Source organism: Pelophylax lessonae, assembly GCF_965119305.1.
Source record: "Pelophylax lessonae genome assembly, chromosome: 1".
NCBI lineage: Eukaryota > Metazoa > Chordata > Amphibia > Anura > Ranidae > Pelophylax > Pelophylax lessonae.
In genome coordinates, this window is record NC_138768.1 from 889047531 (window position 1) to 889066594 (window position 19064).

Here is a 19064-nt window from a genome sequence, read left to right on the forward strand (position 1 = left end):
AAGGTTTTTTTTCTATTGGCAAAAAGAAGACCTAAATGTTTGACCCCTAAAATAATGTGCTTTTGTTTATGTAATAAAATTTGGTAAATCAATATGTTTTTTGTTGCACTGACGAGCATTGATGAGGCTGCGCTGGCAGGCACTGATGAGACACTAATATGCAGCACTGATAGATAGATAGATAGGTGGCACTGATATGCAGAATTGATGGGCATTGATAGGTGGCACTGATGGGCAATGATTGGCACTGGTGGGCAGCACTGAAAGATGGTAATGATGGGCAGCACTGATGAGGAGGGCACTAACAGGTTCCCTGAGCACTGATTGGCATCAATGGTGGCATGGGTGGGCATCCCTGGTGGCTCTAGTGGCATCCCCCAAGGGTCTGCACTGGTAATCAATGCTCTGATTACAAGCACAGACCCCCCCCCCCACACACACACACTTACTTTGCATATGAATGCCATTTCTTCACAGCTGGAAGTGGCCCTCACCATGATTAGCCAGTTGATTGTGACCACTTGCTGGAATGTGTGCAAGCCAATTTGGTGTCATTTCTGGTCCAGGGCGAACGCCAATGTGCCATTTGCAATTTATTGTAAAGAGATTTTGCTTTATTTTAAAAATGGCGCACACAGACAACTAAAATGTATTGGAAATGTTTTACCTAGGCCAGTGATGGTAACCCTTAACCCCCCCCCCCCCCAAGATGTTTTTGCCCTACATTTCCCAAAATGCTCATGTACTCTGCAGTGTAGGTGAGCATCATGGGAAATGTTACAAAACACCTGTGTTGCCAAGGTTCATCACTGACCTAAGCCAACTAAAAAGGTGAGTGAGCGCTGTAGCAATCTTTTATTTAGTAATCATTTTTAGTGATTTTTTTATTAAATGTTTTGGTTACATTCATCCACAGCGACTGAATGGAAATTTTGTATTATTCCTTAATTTATATATTTTTTCTAACGATTTAGCCCACACACACCACCCCCCCCCCACACACACACACACACCACCCCCCCCCCCCACACACACACACACACACACACACACACACACACCACCCCCCCCCCACACACACACACACACCACCCCCCCCCCCCCCACACACACACACACACACACACCACCCCCCACCCCACACACACACACCACCCCCCCCACACACACACACACCACCCCCCCCACACACACACACACCACCCCCCCCACACACACACACACACACACACACACACACACACACACACACACACACACACACACACACACACACCCCCCCCCACACACACACCACCCCCCCCCCACACACACCACCCCCCCCCACACACACACACCACCCCCCCCCACACACACACACACACACACACACACACACACCACCCCACACACACACACACACACACACCACCCCACACACACACACACACACACACCACCCCCCCCACACACACACACACACACCACCCCCCCCACACACACACACACACACCACCCCCCCCACACACACACACACACACACACACACACACACACACACACACACACACCACCCCACACACACACACCACCCCACACACACACACACACACACACCACCCCCCCCACACACACACACACACACACCACCCCCCCCCACACACACACACACACCACCCCCCCCCACACACACACACCACCCCCCCCCCACACACACACACACCACCCCCCCCCCACACACACACACACCACCCCCCCCCACACACACACACACACACACCACCCCACACACACACACACACACACACACACACACACCACCCCACACACACACACACACACACACACACACACACACACACACACACACCACCCCACACACACACACACACACACACACACACACCTCGCTGGAGTAAATGGAGAAACCCTACCCAAGTTCATACTGTACTGCCATTGCACACACACAAAAAATACAAGAAATGGATTACATTCAACAGACACAAAAGATATCTGAATTACATCTAGACAAATATGAAGAAAAGAAAACAAAAAACCAGGAGCTGTGTACAAATGAATAAGCTTTATTGAACATGTATAAAACATCAGTAATCACTCAAGCAAGCATGTGAAATGTGAAATGTGCAATGCCCCCCCCCCCCCCCAAAACCCCCAAATCAAGTAATTTTTATTCAAATTACAGTGCAAAGATACAACATATGATGGATAGATAGAGCTTACAATATCCAAAAGTCAAGCAAAATAAGTTGTAGACACCTTAGTATTAAGCATAAAACATACCCAACATACTTTTATGTTAATTGTTTGCATGAGCCTGCCTTTTCATTTAAATACCATCAAATCAGTAGAACATACAGCTACACAGAGGCATGAAAATAAAAAAAAAAACATGTATAGAGTACATAAAGACACACTTTGCAAAAACTATACCAAACAGTTAGAGCATGAAAAGTATTCATCCAACAGAATACACTTACTGCAATATGGATCTTTAGGCATGCCAGCAAACCCCCACCCCAAAAGCAAATTCGGACATAAAGACCTGTGGCCCTTCCACAGGCCAAATGATATGATCTCATACATCCCTTTATATAACCTTGGTTAAACTACACCCACCCAGTATAGGAAACGCCCAGCAAAGTAATTAATTGGGTCTGTTGGTTCCTAAACCAAAATCACCAGTTCACTAATGAATGAGTGTTTGGCTGGCCATCCATGATCAAAGTTTCTTACAAGTCAACACACATAAGAAATGCTTTCAATAATCTCAGCATGAGCACAAAGTGGCTTTTTCATTTAGACTAATGCCTCGTACACACGTACTGATCGTCGGCCGACCGATCGGCCGTCTTTTGTCCAGGGCTGTCCTGTCTGTTGAAAACTGCAAAAGACTGCACACGAATTTTGTCGGCCAACAACAGACGACTGCAGAAGTGATGTCATGTGATGGTTAACTTTCCGTGTGTTTTTTCTTTTCTGAGCATGCTCAGTCTTGCAAATCTGCTGATTGTCGGCCGAATTCTGTACTGACTGGCGAACAATCGGCCGTTCTGGTGTTGGCCAACAAAAATTTTAATGCCTGCACGACAGATTCTGTTCGGCCGAAAATGCGATGTCGGCTGTCGGAAGCATCATACTAACAAGCCTACAATCGGCCGATCGGTCGTCGGCCGAATATTTACGGCCGACAATCGGTAGGTGTGTACGAGGCTTAAGGCTGGCCATACATGTTCCAATTTTCTTACAATTTTCTTACAATTTTCTTGAAATTTACCTTCAAGTATGTAGTACAAAGGCCTGCCTAATTAGATACAAGTGAATGTGTTTTTTTAGCTTTGACCTCACATTATGTGGTTTGTGGTAGATCTACCAGAAAATTGTACAACAAAAGTTGAACATGTATGGCCAGCTTAATGGGCCATACACACTATAATGCCTCGTACACACGTACCGATCTTCGGCCGTAAATATTCGGCCGACGACCGATCGGCCGATTGTAGGCTTGTTAGTATGATGCTTCCGACAGCCGACAGCGCATTTTCGGCCGAACAGAATCTGTCATGCAGGCATTAAAATTTTTGTTGGCCAACACCAGAACGGCCGATTGTTCGCCAGTCAGTACAGAATTCGGCCGACAATCGGCTGATTTGCAAGACTGGGCATGCTCAGAAAAGAAAAAAACACAGGGAAAGTTAACCATCACATGACATCACTTCTGCAGTCGTCTGTTGTTGGCCGACAAAATTCGTGTGCAGTCTTTTGCAGTTTTCAACAGACAGGACAGCCCTGGACAAAAGACAGCCGATCGTTCGGCCGACGATCAGTACGTGTGTACGGGGCTTAAGATTTTCTGAAGACTTTTTCCTTTAGATTTACCAAAACCAGATAATATGAGGTCAAACCTAAACACTTTCAATTTGTATGCAATCTGGCAGGCCCTTGCACTACATAGAAAAGGTAAATCTGAAGGAAAAAGTCTACGGAAAATCTTATAGTGTGTATGGCCATACATGTTCAATTTTTGTTGTACAATTTTCTGATAGATTAACCACAAACCACATAATGTGATGTCAAAGCTAAACAACACTTTCACTTATCCAATTAGGCAGGCCTTTGTACTACATACTTGAAGGTAAATTTCAAGAAAATTGGACAGAAAATTGTAAGAAAATTGGATCATGTATGGCCATACACACTATAAGGTTTTCTGAAGACTTTTTCCTTCAGATTTACCTTTTCTATGTAGTGCAAGGGCCTGCCAGATTGCATACAAATTGAAAGTGTTTAGGTTTGACCTCATATTATCTGGTTTTGGTAAATCTAAAGGAAAAAATCTTCAGAAAATCTTATAGTGTGTATGGCCCATTAGTCTAAATGAAAAAGCCACTTTGTGCTCATTCTGAGATTACTGAAAGCATTTCCTATGTGTGTTGACTTGATGTAGTAATTTTTTTATATATATATCTACATATCTTTTTTTGGGTTGTTGAATTCTGAGTTCTGGGGTTGCACTGCATATGTTCAATCAATTTGCAAATTCTCAGATTTGCAAGCTCAAACACTGCTATTTTTCAGAGTGTAATGTGGCTCTATATAGGAAGCAACAGTAATATGGCCCCCCACTCAACAAATATAATAATTTCACACATATACAATGTTTTATTTTTGGGGCGTTGCTTGTCATATATAACAACAGACAGTTGTAGGTAGTTCAGGGATTTGAACACCCAAATACATTATTGCAAGGCAGCTGTGCTAACCGCTTGGATATTTTGGTCAGTTTATTTAATCAAGCTCAAGCTCAATACATATTTGCAACATTTTTGCAAAACACAATTTACACAAACATAATCACTTTGTTACATTTATTTCATAATATATGCCACTGATAGTTTCTTAGCCTATCAATTTAAGTTTAAAATACTAATTTTTCACAGAAATAAATGTTTTAAACACCTATATATAATTTCCAGCATGCAGGATTATTTTTAAAAATTTGTTGATTATATACAGTTTTACTAAACTAGGTTAATTATTTGGGAATTGTGGTCTCTGAGGTTTTTTTTTTTTTTTTGTTTCTTGTTATCTTTATACCAAGCATACATGCACTGGCACCTTAAGAGCCCATTCACATTGAGGCGACACGACTTCGGGGGGTGACCTGTGAAGTCGCGTGCACCGCTGTGCACCGCGACTTGCAGAGACTTCACATACTGGAAGTCTATGCAAGTCGCTCCGAGGTCGCCCCAAAGTAGTACAGGACCCTTTTTCTAAGTCGGAGTGACTTGTGTCGCTCCTATTAGAACGGGTCCTGTACTACTCAATGGACCGTGACATACCGCGACTTGTCAGGCTGACAAGTCGCCTGACAAGTCGCGCTAATGTGAATGGGCTCTAAAAATTAATATAGTTTGATTAAATTAGTCCATCAAAAAATTTTAATAAATAAAAATAATTTGAGCTTGAATTGGGTCTAAATAGAATATATATATATATATATATATATATATATATATATATATATATATATATATATATATATATATATATATATATATATATATATATATATATATATATATATATATATCATTATTTTTTTTTAAAGTACAAATCACACATGCTTTGAAAAAAATGTCATTAGCTTTAGGTAGTTAAGTGGTTAGCACCACTGCCTTGCAACAGTGTATTTGGGTGTTCGAATCCCTGAACTACCTACAACTGTATGTTGTTATATATGACAAGCAACACTAATACGGCTTCTCCCCAAAAATGAAACATTGTATATGTGTGAAATTAATATATTTTTGGGGTTGGTTAGATATAGGAAGTAACAATAATATATTGTTTTTTGCATATATATATATATATATATATATATATATATATATATATATATATATATATATATATATATATATATACATATGCAAAAAAACATATATTATTGTTACTTTCTATATCTAACCAACCCAAAAATATATTAATTTCACACATATACAATGTTTAATTTTCGGGGAGGAGCCGTGTTAGTGTTCCTTTTCATATATATATATATATATATATATATATATATATATATATATATATATACATACATACATACACATAGGCAAATCAATAAATAAAAAACATATATATATATATATATATATATATATATATATATATATATATATATATATATACATACACATATAATTATTTTTTGGGTATCTATATATATATATATATATATATATATACATATATATATACACATACACACACACACATATATATCTATATATATATATATTTATTTTGTGATTCATATATATATATAGACATACATAGATATGTGCAAAAAAAAATAAAAAAAAAAATAAAAAAAAAAAAAATAAAAAAAAAAATTAAAAAAAAAAAAAATTTATTAGCGCCGGAATAGCGCCGTTTTACCGCGAATTTGCGGCGGTATTTGCCACAAATTCAATAAAACTCCCACTAACGTTTTCAAAAACGTTATTTTCAGCCTAGTTTTTGGTTTGGAGCATGCTCACATGAGCTATCTGCCAGAAATTGACTCTGGAGCTATTTTTGCAATTTACACTTTTATTAATATCTTTTTTTCTACTTAACATTTTCACACAGTTTAAAAGCAGTTTAGCTCAAAATCATATAACACATCTTTCCCACACATTTTTTATTTTTTTCCTGCCATATTTTGTGATTTTGAAAAAATTAGTCCACCTTTTAGCTGGACTGTTTTTAAGTCCAGTCCTGACATTAGTTGATCTTAATGAATCTCACAGTTGGCTTTATTTTCCGCCCGCCGTTCTTTGAATACCAATTTCAGACTTAAAAATTCACCGGTTCGCAAAATCCAGCCGAAACGCCAATTCTCCGTACTATGAATCAGGCCCAATGTATCCTAGGAATAGTACTTCCTCTTTATGAAATAAACATTTTTTTAATTTAACATATAAATTATGTGCAAGTAGTCTTGACAACACGAGTCTTACATGTTTTATGTGTTCAGATAAGGAATGAGAATAAATAAGTATATCGTCCAGATATACTACAACACAAACATCAAGCAAGTCTCTGAATATGTCATTTATAAATCGTTGGAAGGCTGCGGGAGCATTACACAACCCAAATGGCATCACAAGGTACTCAAACAGTCCGTATCTGGTTCTGAATGCTGTCTTTCATTCATCCCCGTCACGGATTCGAATTAAGTTGTTTGCCCCTTTTAGGTCCAATTTCGAAAAGCAGGAAGCTCCGCGCACCTGTTCTATAAGTTCAGGAATAAGAGGTAAAGGATAACGATCCTTTATTGTAATGGTATTTAATTGTCTGAAATCAATAATAGGCCTGAGACTTGAATCTTTATTGCGGACAAAGAAGAGCCCTGCAGCAGTGGAGGAAGTAGAAGGTCTGATGAATCCTTTCGCCAAATTTTCATCCAAGTATTCCTTGAGATGAGAGAGTTCATCCTGTGAAAGAGGATAAACGTGACCGAAAGGCAATTTGCTATTAGGGAGTAGATCGATACAACAATCATAGTCCCTATGGGGAGGCAACACTTGAGCGTTTTTCTCAAGGAAGACTTCCGACAAATCCTGATAACATATTGGTATAATCTCATCCGACACCACAGACAGGATCCTTCCATGTGATGAGAGATTACACATGGTTTTGCAGTAGTGAGAAGAGAAGGTTAGAGTTCTTGTTTTCCAATCGATGATTGGTTGATGTATGTGTAACCAGGGAAGTCCCAAAATAATGGGAAAATGTGGTGAGGTCAGTACATCAAAAGTGGTGGTCTCCACATGAGACCCGTCAGCAGTGACAAGGAGTGCCTGTGTCTGATTAGTGATGGGACCAGAGGATAACGGAATACCGTTAATGAAACTAACAGAGACAGGTTTAAGTTTTGAAATAATAGGTATTTTATTTAAGGTAACAAAACAAGTATCAATGTAGTTCCCACAAGATCCTGTGTCGACCATAGCCTTGGTGGTGATCCTAGTTTGGTCCCACTGTAATGTCAAATGAATAAAAAGATAAGGATTAGAAAATGAAGTTGTTAGTCCCCCTAGCAAGACATTTGAACACTCACCCTCTTTTTTGCGGACAAGGGGACAGCCGTTTATCAAATGATCCGGGGATGCGCAGTACATGCAGAGATGTCCGGTTTTCCTCCTGGCACGTTCGGAAAAGGTCAAAGGTGGGCGTATCATTCCTACCTCCATAGGAGTAGGGTCAACAGGCGACATCCGAGAAGGACTGGACAATGGCAATCCCATCTTCTCAGCCTTTCTTTCTCGCAGTCGTCTGTCAATATTGATACTGGTCTGTATCAGGCCATACAAGGTGTCAGGTAAATCCGCTCGGGCGAGCTCGTCTTTAACGGCTTCTGATAGGCCGAGTCTGAACTGCGTTCGCAAGGATGTGTCATTCCACCCTGAATCAAGGGACCATCTTTTGAAATCTGCCACGAAGTCCTCAACAGGTCTCCTTCCTTGTTTTAAAGCCCTCAATTGGGTATCAGCAGTACTCTGCCTATTGGGGTCTTCATATAAACTAGCAAGTTGCGCTAGGAATAAAGGATAGGAGTTAAGAAGTGGGTCATCTTTCTCAAAGAGAGAGTCTGCCCAGGCCCGGGTATATGATAGAATAGAGGTGAGAGACAGGCAATAGAATGGTGAGCACTTAGTAGTAGTTTTCAGGAGAGTGGTAGGTGATGATAGTATGCAGATAGGTTTTAGCAATCATGTATAGTAACAGGTGGTAGGGGACAGCAGATGAAGTATGCAAGAGAGAGTAACCTAGTGCAATGATAGGTGATGGTAGTCCCAAGAGCTAGCAATCTATGCAGATGATAGAAATAGCTTAGATAGTAATAGTCTCTTTAGTATGCAGTAGTAGATAGTGAAAGTTAGGTTGAGGAAGGAATCCCCTGCGGGGTACTTATCACTAGATGGGTTAGTAGTAGCAAGGTCCAAGAGTAATGGAGTAATCCGGTAGCGAGATACTGGATCGGTAGCGAGGTTCCGGTCTTGTTCAGGCAAGGGGAATAGCTTGAAGCTCCGGCAGCATTGGACAAGACAAGGCAACATGCGGTTTGAACGAGCAATGAGTGAGAGAAAGCCGGCGATTGAAATAGCCGCTCATAGCGGCGCCCGGCGATGACGTCATTGCCCTTAAAGGTGTATGCGTTCCATTTGGATAGCAAGATGGGATGCAATATTAAGAGAGAAATGTGGAAATAAGGGTACCAGAGGTACCAGAACATTACAACACTATGGGTTCTGACATGGTAGTTCAGAGAAACAACAATGACACTTGAATAGCAATATATCAGTTTACTGACTTAAGAAGGAAATGAACAGTTGTGGTCAGGGAATAGAGCCAAGATGGAGAACATGACATATTTAACATAACCTACGGTTGTAGCGTGCCAAAACCGTCGTTCGGGCAGGCCTGTAAAATAAAGAGGGCCAGCCAAGAAGGAAGAAAGAAGAAGGGAATGTTGTAGAAAGGGGCAGAGGTGGGTGGGATGACGAGACCCTGCAGCAGCCCAGAAGAGGCAGGGGGCCTGACCTTAAATAGGCGGCTCCTCCCCCTCCCACAACTCCAGGCTCCGCCTGGCCATTTGTGGTCAGGGAATAGAGCCAAGATGGAGAACATGACATATTTAACATAACCTACGGTTGTAGCGTGCCGAAACTGTCGTTCGGGCAGGCCTGTAAAATAAAGAGGGCAAAAGAGAGAGCGTGTAAGTAACCTTGAATATAAGTGCATCGTATACAGGTGCGTCGTAACCCAAGGGAAAGGAGACGCAACGGAAGGTTATTCGGCTAAACTCTGAACATCTGTCTGAGCTCGCTGTCTGCTTGGGGTATGTAACAGCTGTAAGCGGACAATTTCCACCGTCCCAGCCTCTTGATGAAGTGCACTGGAAAGCTGTGGCTGAAGGCCATCAATGCTGCCCCTAAGCAGAAAAGAATGACTGGTGAAGGCGAGATCGCACCCCCACTTGCCCCGCGGGGTTCTCAAGCACTTGATGAACCTGGGCATGGCGAGAGGCCTGCAGTGAAGGCTCAGCAGGGGAGCGACCTTGACCTACCCTGCCAAACCTGGATAAGGATGGCCCAGCAACTGGACTGAGCACCAATCGTGGTGAGAGGGACATCATGATATGTAGACTGGTGGCCCCAGGTTGAGTGGTCTTGGATTGTAGAAGTGTCAGGACAAAATGATCGTTCACCTTGATAACGCCTGCCCTCCTTGACATGAGGTGGTACAGAGCGCGTTCCTCCCGGTGAACTCGTTTGGCTGCAGGAACGCATGTAAGGGTGGATGAATGACTGTCTTAATTGTAACGTTGGTCCCTGCCTTGAACAGTTTAGTGACCGCCATGTTGCATGAAGCCCGGAACCTGCTGCTGTCGATAGGTTGACGAAACGTGGGCTTGCGGCCTTCCGAAGGATGCCTTGCAAAAGTTCTTGATGGGACTTGGCGCCATGAATGTACCGTGACCGGAGGTACGTGTTGATGATATGAAACTGTACTCCAGAGAGGTAGAGTTTAATGGTACTGTGCGCCAGATTTAAGATTTAAATGGCAAAAGAAGAAAAAAAAAATGCCACGATGATGTTTAAAAGACGATGGATCCAAAAAAAAAAAAAAAATAAAGGTAATGACCTCCGTGATGAACCTGACAAAGATGGTCAGACTCACGCGAAAGAGCGTCTGGCATTGGCGAAAGTGCCAACTGGGCTAGCCTGTGCCAGTGGGCCATGAGAACAGCTAAACCAGGATGAGTTCCTGGAACGGTGGTAGATCGTTCTGGACTCCCTCTGCCGTGGGATGTGCCTGGAAGAAGACCTATAAATTGGAACGAGAAAGGCCAGCAGCCGCTGTGTTGAGAATGCCTGGCACGTGTCCAAGAGCCAATACAACCTCGGGGATGGATAATTTCTTGTCCAACATGGGGTCAATGGCATTGATTACCATGGAGAGGTCACCGTGGTTACAGGTCTAACTTCCTACGACGTCCTGAGGTGCAAGCAACAGGGTCATGGGATTAACGTCCCTGCCCTCCAGGATGTCTTACTTGACGCTGAGAGGGACCATGTGAGTTGGTGAGATAATGGGAGCCATGGAGGCCGGGGAGGCAAGAGTGCCTGCGACGACACACTGGGAGACAGCAAGCGCGACAACCTGGGAGGGAAACCCCAGGATGCCAAGGGAGCAGGAGCCAGAGTTTCTAATTACTCTATCCTTGATTGAGCAATTGATGATGGAAGACGAGATGGATGCCGAGGTGGATGCCATGCCGTGTGATGTGCACAAAGCCCTGTCCGGGGCTAAGGCCTCGCGCACGTTGCCCCGCGAGCCGGACCCAAACTGCGGAGCTGGACTGGACATCAATATCCTTAAAGGTACAGCCTTCCCGGCGGTTGCCGGAAACGGACTTCCTCTGCCATCTCAATTCGGCGGCGATCTTTGGGATGGACCGTGACCTTGACGGGCTAGGGCTCGTCAGGACTTGGGGAGGAACTATCCCCTATGTCTGAGTACGTGAGATCCTGGAAAACGTGAAGGAAAAAGGTCATGGGACATAAGCAGACGAAAATGTTTCACTGGCGGGCGTGACACCAACCCCCCCCCCCCAATGTTGTTTTTTTTTTTCCGGAGGAGACCGGTACTGGAGAGTGGGACATGAGGCCCTGACTAACCCACCACAGGTAGAGGCGCTGTCTATGAGCTGGCCCTGAGCTATGCCAAGTAATGAAATGGCGGGGTGTAGGCCTCTGGAAGGTGACGCCCTCTCTACACTAGCGGGGTAACCGAGACGCTAGCTATGATTTGGGCCGATGGGCATAGTACCTCCGCGTGAGGATGGGTGTTGGTCTCGGGCTAACTGTGAAAGTGACCTGCCTAACTACCCCCCCCCCAAGCCAGGTAATTATGGAAGAAGTATGACCAAGTGACAGCATGCCTGTGATAACCTGTGAGGGGTCTGAAAGGCTTGGCTGAATGTCCAATGATGTTCGTCTGTATGGGTGAATGAGAGGTTGGCGCCTTGAAGTGAGATGACATAAGCGCCTGACTCAACCGCTGACATGCCCTGTGGACGCCAACCCTGAGTGTGTCGAGCGGGGCTGTGCGTGAGAGCCCACCAGAACCTACGACTGAGGGAAGGACAGGGAGATGGACAGCCCCCCCCCCCCGAAAGTACGTATTTCTCCAGGATATGAACCAGGTATGTGGTTGAAGCGTGTCCTGCGTGTGTCAAGGCCCCGGGCGACTGCCGGAGGCCCAATGAGGGGCTGAGAGCGTAGTCCCCTGCTGAGGTAAGTGACAGGCTTCTGTGGCCGATCCATCCACCCCTGGAAGGGGGGGGGGCACATGGCCGGATTTACCCTATTGATGACCTCTGTGTAACAAGGAATGTGTTACTTTTAGTGCTGCAAATATTGCCATTTTTAGAACCCAGAAAAGCTCACAGGATTGCCAGCTCTTACTCCCATGATTCTTCCACCTGCTGTCAGCACGGCGCCAGGTATCAGCCCCCCCCCCCCCCCCCTTCGCCAGGTCGTGACACAAAGATTGTGGCTGGAGCATGTCCTGCGTGTCGAGGCATAAAGAAAGGGATGTATTCCGAAGATGAGACTATAATCCTTCAGCTTGTAAAAACTCTGGTCCGACCACATCTGGAGTGTTCTGGTCGCCAGTCCTCAGGAGGGACGTGTTGGAGCTTGGAGAGAATCCAGAGAAGGGCAACCAAACTAAATAGGGGATTGGAGGACCTTAAAAAATGAAGAGCGTCTGCAATCACTTGATTTATTCTCCCTGGAGAAGAGACGCCCGAGAGGGGACAAGATAGCAATTTATAAATATCTCAATGGTTATCTCGGCAGAGGAAAAAAATAAAAAAACGAATTCAGTCGAAGGGATTGCATGAGGACTCGAGGGCATACAATGCAATTAGAGGAGGAGCGTTTTTTTTCCCTCAGGCAATGTGGGGGGTTCTTTACTGTAGGAGCTACAAGATTGTGGAATTCTCTACCACAAGAGGTGGTTTCTGTGGGAAGTTTGGTGGCTTTCAAAAGAATCTTGGACATGCATCTCAAGGATCAGGACATTTAGGGGTATGAGAGATGATTACGGCCACACACACCTACACAGGTTGAACCGGATGGTCGACTGTCTTTACTCAACCTCAACTACCATGCGACTATGTGACTATGTAAGGCCCCCTCGGGCGACCGGTGGGAATCCAGACGAGGATGGGAGAGCGTGACACCCCCCCCCGCAGCGGTAAGTGAAAGGCCTTGGCATGGCTGTGCTGCCACTAATAAGGTATGAATGTGAACGCGACTGGAAAACGAGGGAATGTGGTAACTGTGAGGAAGATCAATTGATGAGACACATCGAAAAAAAAAAAAAAAATTGGCCGTATTAAAACACATGTAAGCAACAAACGGTTAACTCCCACTGACCTGCAACTAGAGGCAGGTAGTTAGACCTGAGTAGGCTAGTGCAGCCGGGTAGATAAAGAGATATTAGCTCAGGGCCAAGCCTGATGACAATCTACGTTTGAAAAAGTCCTCCGTCCCTGGAAGTAACCTGGGAGAACGAGGACGCTTGTGGGGAAACAACTGAAAGGGGGGGGGGGGGGCTGCCGTTACTTGTGACAACGTGACCCCACAGCACATGAATATGTGTGCACGGGAAAGCTTCCAGAGGACATGAAGGCTGGGACAGGTCAAAAAGGGGGGGGGGGAGCATGGGCAAGGATGGCGACTGTGCAGTGAGAGGATGGGAGAATGTGCCAACTAACGGTGCTGAGTTTGGATTGCACAGAAAGCTGCCTGCAAGATTTATTTATTTGTTTCCCTGAAAAATGTTTGGAAGATAAAATGCAGACCCTCCGGGCACCCATGCACTCCCTCCCCTCCCCAGACAGAGATGCAGCATGAAGAACGTACCTGATGTGACAACATGCTTCTGATTTGAAAGAGCCAGAAGCAGCTTCTGACGGGTAAGCAGACTTGAGAAATGACTTGACCCTCCCCCGTCTGAGTCAAGCCCCGATGAGCTTGCGGCTGAATGATGCTGGCCGAGCGGTGTATGTGCGGGGACCTGAAGCACGGGGATGACGTCATCCCCCTGGTGCCGCCTACCCCACGAGGGAGCTTGAGGACCGCCTCTTGCAAGCGAAAGTGTGAGGCACGAACGGGAGGAGAAAGGAGGACGCAACAAGGAGAGGATGGCGGGTGGCTGGTGGTGGGAGGATGAAGGGGGGAGACCGAGCGCACGCCCCCCCCCCCCCCGTGTACTAACGGTTGCCGGGTGCCTGATGGCCGACCCGGAAGCTACCGCTGCTGCTGCTGGTGAGCGGTGTATGAAGTCTCCCAACAGTGGGCGTGAGCAACCCGGCAATGACGGATGGCCGAGCAGTATGTGTGCAGGGACCTGGGGATGACTCCATCCCCCGGCGCCGCCTGCCCCACGAGGGAGGTCGCGGACCGTCTCTTGGAGGTGAAATGGGGGAGGATAGCGGGCCGCAGGTGGTGAAAAGGGGGGGTGGAGCCTCCCCCCGTGTACCTAGATGCCGGGTGCCTGCTGGCTGACCCGGAAGCGTCCTCCTGGTGCTCTTGCTGAGGGAGAGCCGGGTATTGGATGCCTGCCAGTGAGCGTGACAGGAAAGTATGACGAGACCCTGCAACAGCCCAGAAGAGGCGGGGGGCCTGACCTTAAATAGGCGCTCCTCCCCCTCCCACAACTCCAGGCTCCGCCTGGCCATATATAGTTTCAACACAACAGGAAATATGAGTGTAAAGAACCAAAGTGACATTCTGAATCTTAAATTATGTCCCAGAATCACTCAGTGGCCCAAGACTCAGAATCTCATACACCAATAATGTCAGCTACAACTGGATATAACAATATCTAACTGAAGAAGTATATGAATATAATAATGATTCAATTCCTCTTATAAATGTGTTAGAGTGACAAATCAGATGTTTGACTCTATATTAACTGTAGATAAAACAGTTAGATTTGACTAACTCAGCTGCATGGATATATCTCAAGAGAATCCATATAATCTTAAATATAACCTGAAAGAGTGCACTCTATCACCTATAGGGGGCCCCCTTTCCTATGAATTAAATGAGTCTCTTCCTGGGCATGGCCTTGCTAATCTTCGTCAGCAGTTGGAGCTCTAATCATTCCATGAATTTTATTTGTAATCCAAAGGGAAAAAGGGGTATTTGGAATCCAGGCTCTGTCTACAATGAAGTCAAAATAAACCACTGTATGTGTACAGATGAGGCCTCCCGGTTCGCCAAGCACTATGAAAGATCAGGAGTGTCCCATGGCAACCGCTCCACTACATTAAAGTCCTATCTGTGTCTCTGCTGCGTCACAGGCCTTTTCATTGTGTCCGTGAGCTGCTATGCTTACTACAATTAGGTATCTCTCACCCAATCCTCTGACAGTCCTCTGCACCAGGCTGGTCACCTCTCTAAGGTGTCTCCGCTCTCGATCAGTCAGTCCTCTGTGACATCCGCCACCTCTTCAAGGTGTCTCCGCACTAGGCCACGGCCTCTACTCTCCACAGCGGTTCTCGGGCACATCCACACCGCACGCGGTCGCCGAGGCAAGAGAGTGAACATCCGACTCCGCCCCTTATTTATAGACTCTCCCATAATCCCCCGCGGAACCCGCAGCTCCCTGCAGGATAGTTCCATCCGGCCCACTTTGCACATTCTTCATCCTCCACTGGACTATATATTCCACAATCCAACACGCTACTCTTCAGGAGAACCTCAAAATAAGCAACAAACTTAAAGGAACAGTATATCAGCCTTAACTATGCTGGTAGCGATTTCTTCGCTTGGCTACATCCTCCCCCCCCACTTGAATGTCTTTGGTCCCCAAAGATGATGGGATTTCAAAGTGGGAGACTCCATTGAGATATAAAGTACCACAGAATTAAAACTAACAGCAGTTTTGTGTGGAACTAATAGCAGCTAACAACTGGTCAATAAATGCACCTTCGAACAGCTGACTATACAAATTACTAGAAAGGTCTGAGTCACTCTCACAATAGGCCAACAAGAAATCAGTGGCCAACCTAATAGTGTCAGCAGGTGGAATAAGATCGTCTTCCTTGGGAATCCCAACAGAAGAGGCAGTTACTTGTGTGGGGCGTTGGGGCGTTACAATTTGTTCTTCAGAACTCTCTCCTAGGGTATCATACGTCAGTCTCTTTGGCGGGTGTATTTCCCTTCGTAGCCTTAATGACACCCCATCTCTGGGTTCAGATTCCCTTTCCAACCCTTGAGAGCTACAACTAGGTTGAGACTCCTCACACTCCTCAGAAGGGCCCATTGACTCCTCTATGTCTTGTACAATTGAACTCCTGTCTTCCTCCTGAACCCTGCACGTGGCATCTTCCTGAACCCTGCACGTGGCATCCTCCTGAACCCTATGCGTGGCATCCTCCTGAACCCTGCACGTGGCATCCTCCTGCACCCTGCACGTGGCATCCTCCTGCACCCTGTGCATAGTATCTTCCTGTATGTAGAATCCTCATGCACCCTGCATGTAGCACCAGCATACAGGGGGCACACTGACTGCCAGCATACAGGGGGCACACTGACCACCAGCATACAGGGGGCACACTGACCACCAGCATACAGGGGGCAAACTGACCACCAGCACACAGGGGGCAAACTGACCACCAGCATACAGGGGGGCACACTGACCACCAGCATACAGGGGGCACACTGACCACCAGCATACAGGGGGCACACTGACCACCAGCATACAGGGGGGCACACTGACCACCAGCATACAGGGGGGCACACTGACCACCAGCAAACAGGGGGGCACACTGAACACCAGCATAAAGGGGGCACACTGACCACCAGCATACAGGGGGCACACTGACCACCAGCATACAGGGGCACACCGACCACCAGCATACAGGGGCACACTGACCACCAGCATACAGGGGTACACTGACCACCAGCATACAGGGGGCACACTGACCACCAGCATACAGGGGGCACACTGACCACCAGCATACAGGAGGCACACTGACCACCAGCATACAGGAGGCACACTGACCACCAGCATACAGGAGGCACACTGACCACCAGCATACAGGGGCACACTGACTACCAACATACAGGGGCACACTGACCACCAGCATACAGGGGGCACACTGACCACCAGCATACAGGGGGCACACTGACCACCAGTATACAGGGGGCACACTGACCACCAGCATACAGGGGGCACACTGACCACCAGCATACAGGAGGCACACTGACCACCAGCATACAGGAGGCACACTGACCACCAGCATACAGGAGGCACACTGACCACCAGCATACAGGGGCACACTGACCACCAGCATACAGTGCCTTGCGAAAGTATTCGGCCCCCTTGAACTTTGCGACCTTTTGCCACATTTCTGGCTTCAAACATAAAGATATAAAACTGTAATTTTTTGTGAAGAATCAACAACAAGTGGGACACAATCATGAAGTGGAACGAAATTTATTGGATATTTAAAACTTTGTTAACAAATAAAAAACTGAAAAAGTGGGCGTGCAAAATTATTCAGCCCCTTTACTTTCAGTGCAGCAAACTCTCTCCAGAAGTTCAGTGAGGATCTCTGAATGATCCAATGTTGACCTAAATGACTAATGATGATAAATGGAATCCACCTGTGTGTAATCAAGTCTCCGTATAAATGCACCTGCACTGTGATAGTCTCAGAGGTCCCTTTAAAGCGCAAAGAGCATCATGAAGAACAAGGAACAAAGGAACACACCAGGCAGGTCCGAGATACTGTTATGGAGAAGTTTAAAGCCGAATTTGGATACAAAAAGATTTCCCAAGCTTTAAACATCCCAAGGAGCACTGTGCAAGCGATAATATTGAAATGGAAGGAGTATCAGACCACTAAAAATCTACGAAGACCTGGCCATCCCTCTAAACTTTCAGCTTATACAAGGAGGAGACTGATCAGAGATGCAGCCAAGAGGTCCATGATCACTCTGGATGAACTGCAGAGATCTACAGCTGAGGTGGGAGACTCTGTCCATAGGACAACAATCAGTCGTATACTGCACAAATCTGGCCTTTATGGAAGAGTGGCAAGAAGAAAGCCATTTCTTAAAGATATCCATAAAAAGTGTCGTTTAAAGTTTGCCACAAGCCACCTGGGAGACACCAAACATGTGGAAGAAGGTGCTCTGGTCAGATGAAACCAAAATCAAACTTTTTGGCAACAATGCAAAATGTTATGTTTGGCTTAAAAGCAACACAGCTCATCACCCTGAACACACCATCCCCACTGTCAAACATGGTGGTGGCAGCATCGTGGTTTGGGCCTGCTTTTCTTCAGCAGGGACAGGGAAGATGGTTAAAATTGATGGGAAGATGGATGGAGCCAAATACAGGACCATTCTGGAAGAAAACATGATGGAGTCTGCAAAAGACCTGAGACTGGGATGGAGATTTGTCTTCCAACAAGACAATGATCCAAAACATAAAGCAAAATCTACAATGGAATGGTTCACAAATAAACATATCCAGGTGTTACAATGGCCAAGTCAAAGTCCAGACCTGAATCCAATCGAGAATCTGTGGAAAGAACTGAAAACTGCTGTTCACAAATGCTCTCCATCCAACCTCACTGAGCTCGAGCTGTTTTGCAAGGAGGAATGGGCAAAAATTTCAGTCTCTCGATGTGCAAAACTGATAGAGACATACCCCAAGCGACTTACAGCTGTAATCTCAGCAAAAGGTGGCGCTACAAAGTATTAACTTAAGGGGCTGAATAATTTTGCACGCCAAATTTTTTAGTTTTTTATTTGTTAAATATTCGGCCCCCTTGAACTTTGCGACCTTTTGCCACATTTCAGGCTTCAAACATAAAGGTATAAAAACTGTAATTTTTTCTGAAGAATCAACAACAAGTGGGACACAATCATGAAGTGGAACAAAATTTATTGGATATTTCAAACTTTGTTAACAAATAAAAA

The 19064-nt window shown here is 45.5% G+C and overlaps 2 pseudogenes across 2 annotated transcripts in view; both read left to right on the plus strand.

The window, feature by feature from the left end:
• Positions 1–15068, plus strand: part of LOC309548521 — a 53977-nt pseudogene extending 38909 nt beyond the window's left edge. Inside the window, exon 6 of the transcript in view lies at positions 15008–15068. The product of the transcript in view is annotated as an uncharacterized misc_RNA (transcript). The remainder of the gene's footprint in view (positions 1–15007) is intronic.
• The window catches only part of LOC309550814, a 567902-nt pseudogene that overhangs the window by 155610 nt on the left and 393228 nt on the right, over positions 1–19064 (plus strand). The window lies entirely within an intron of this gene.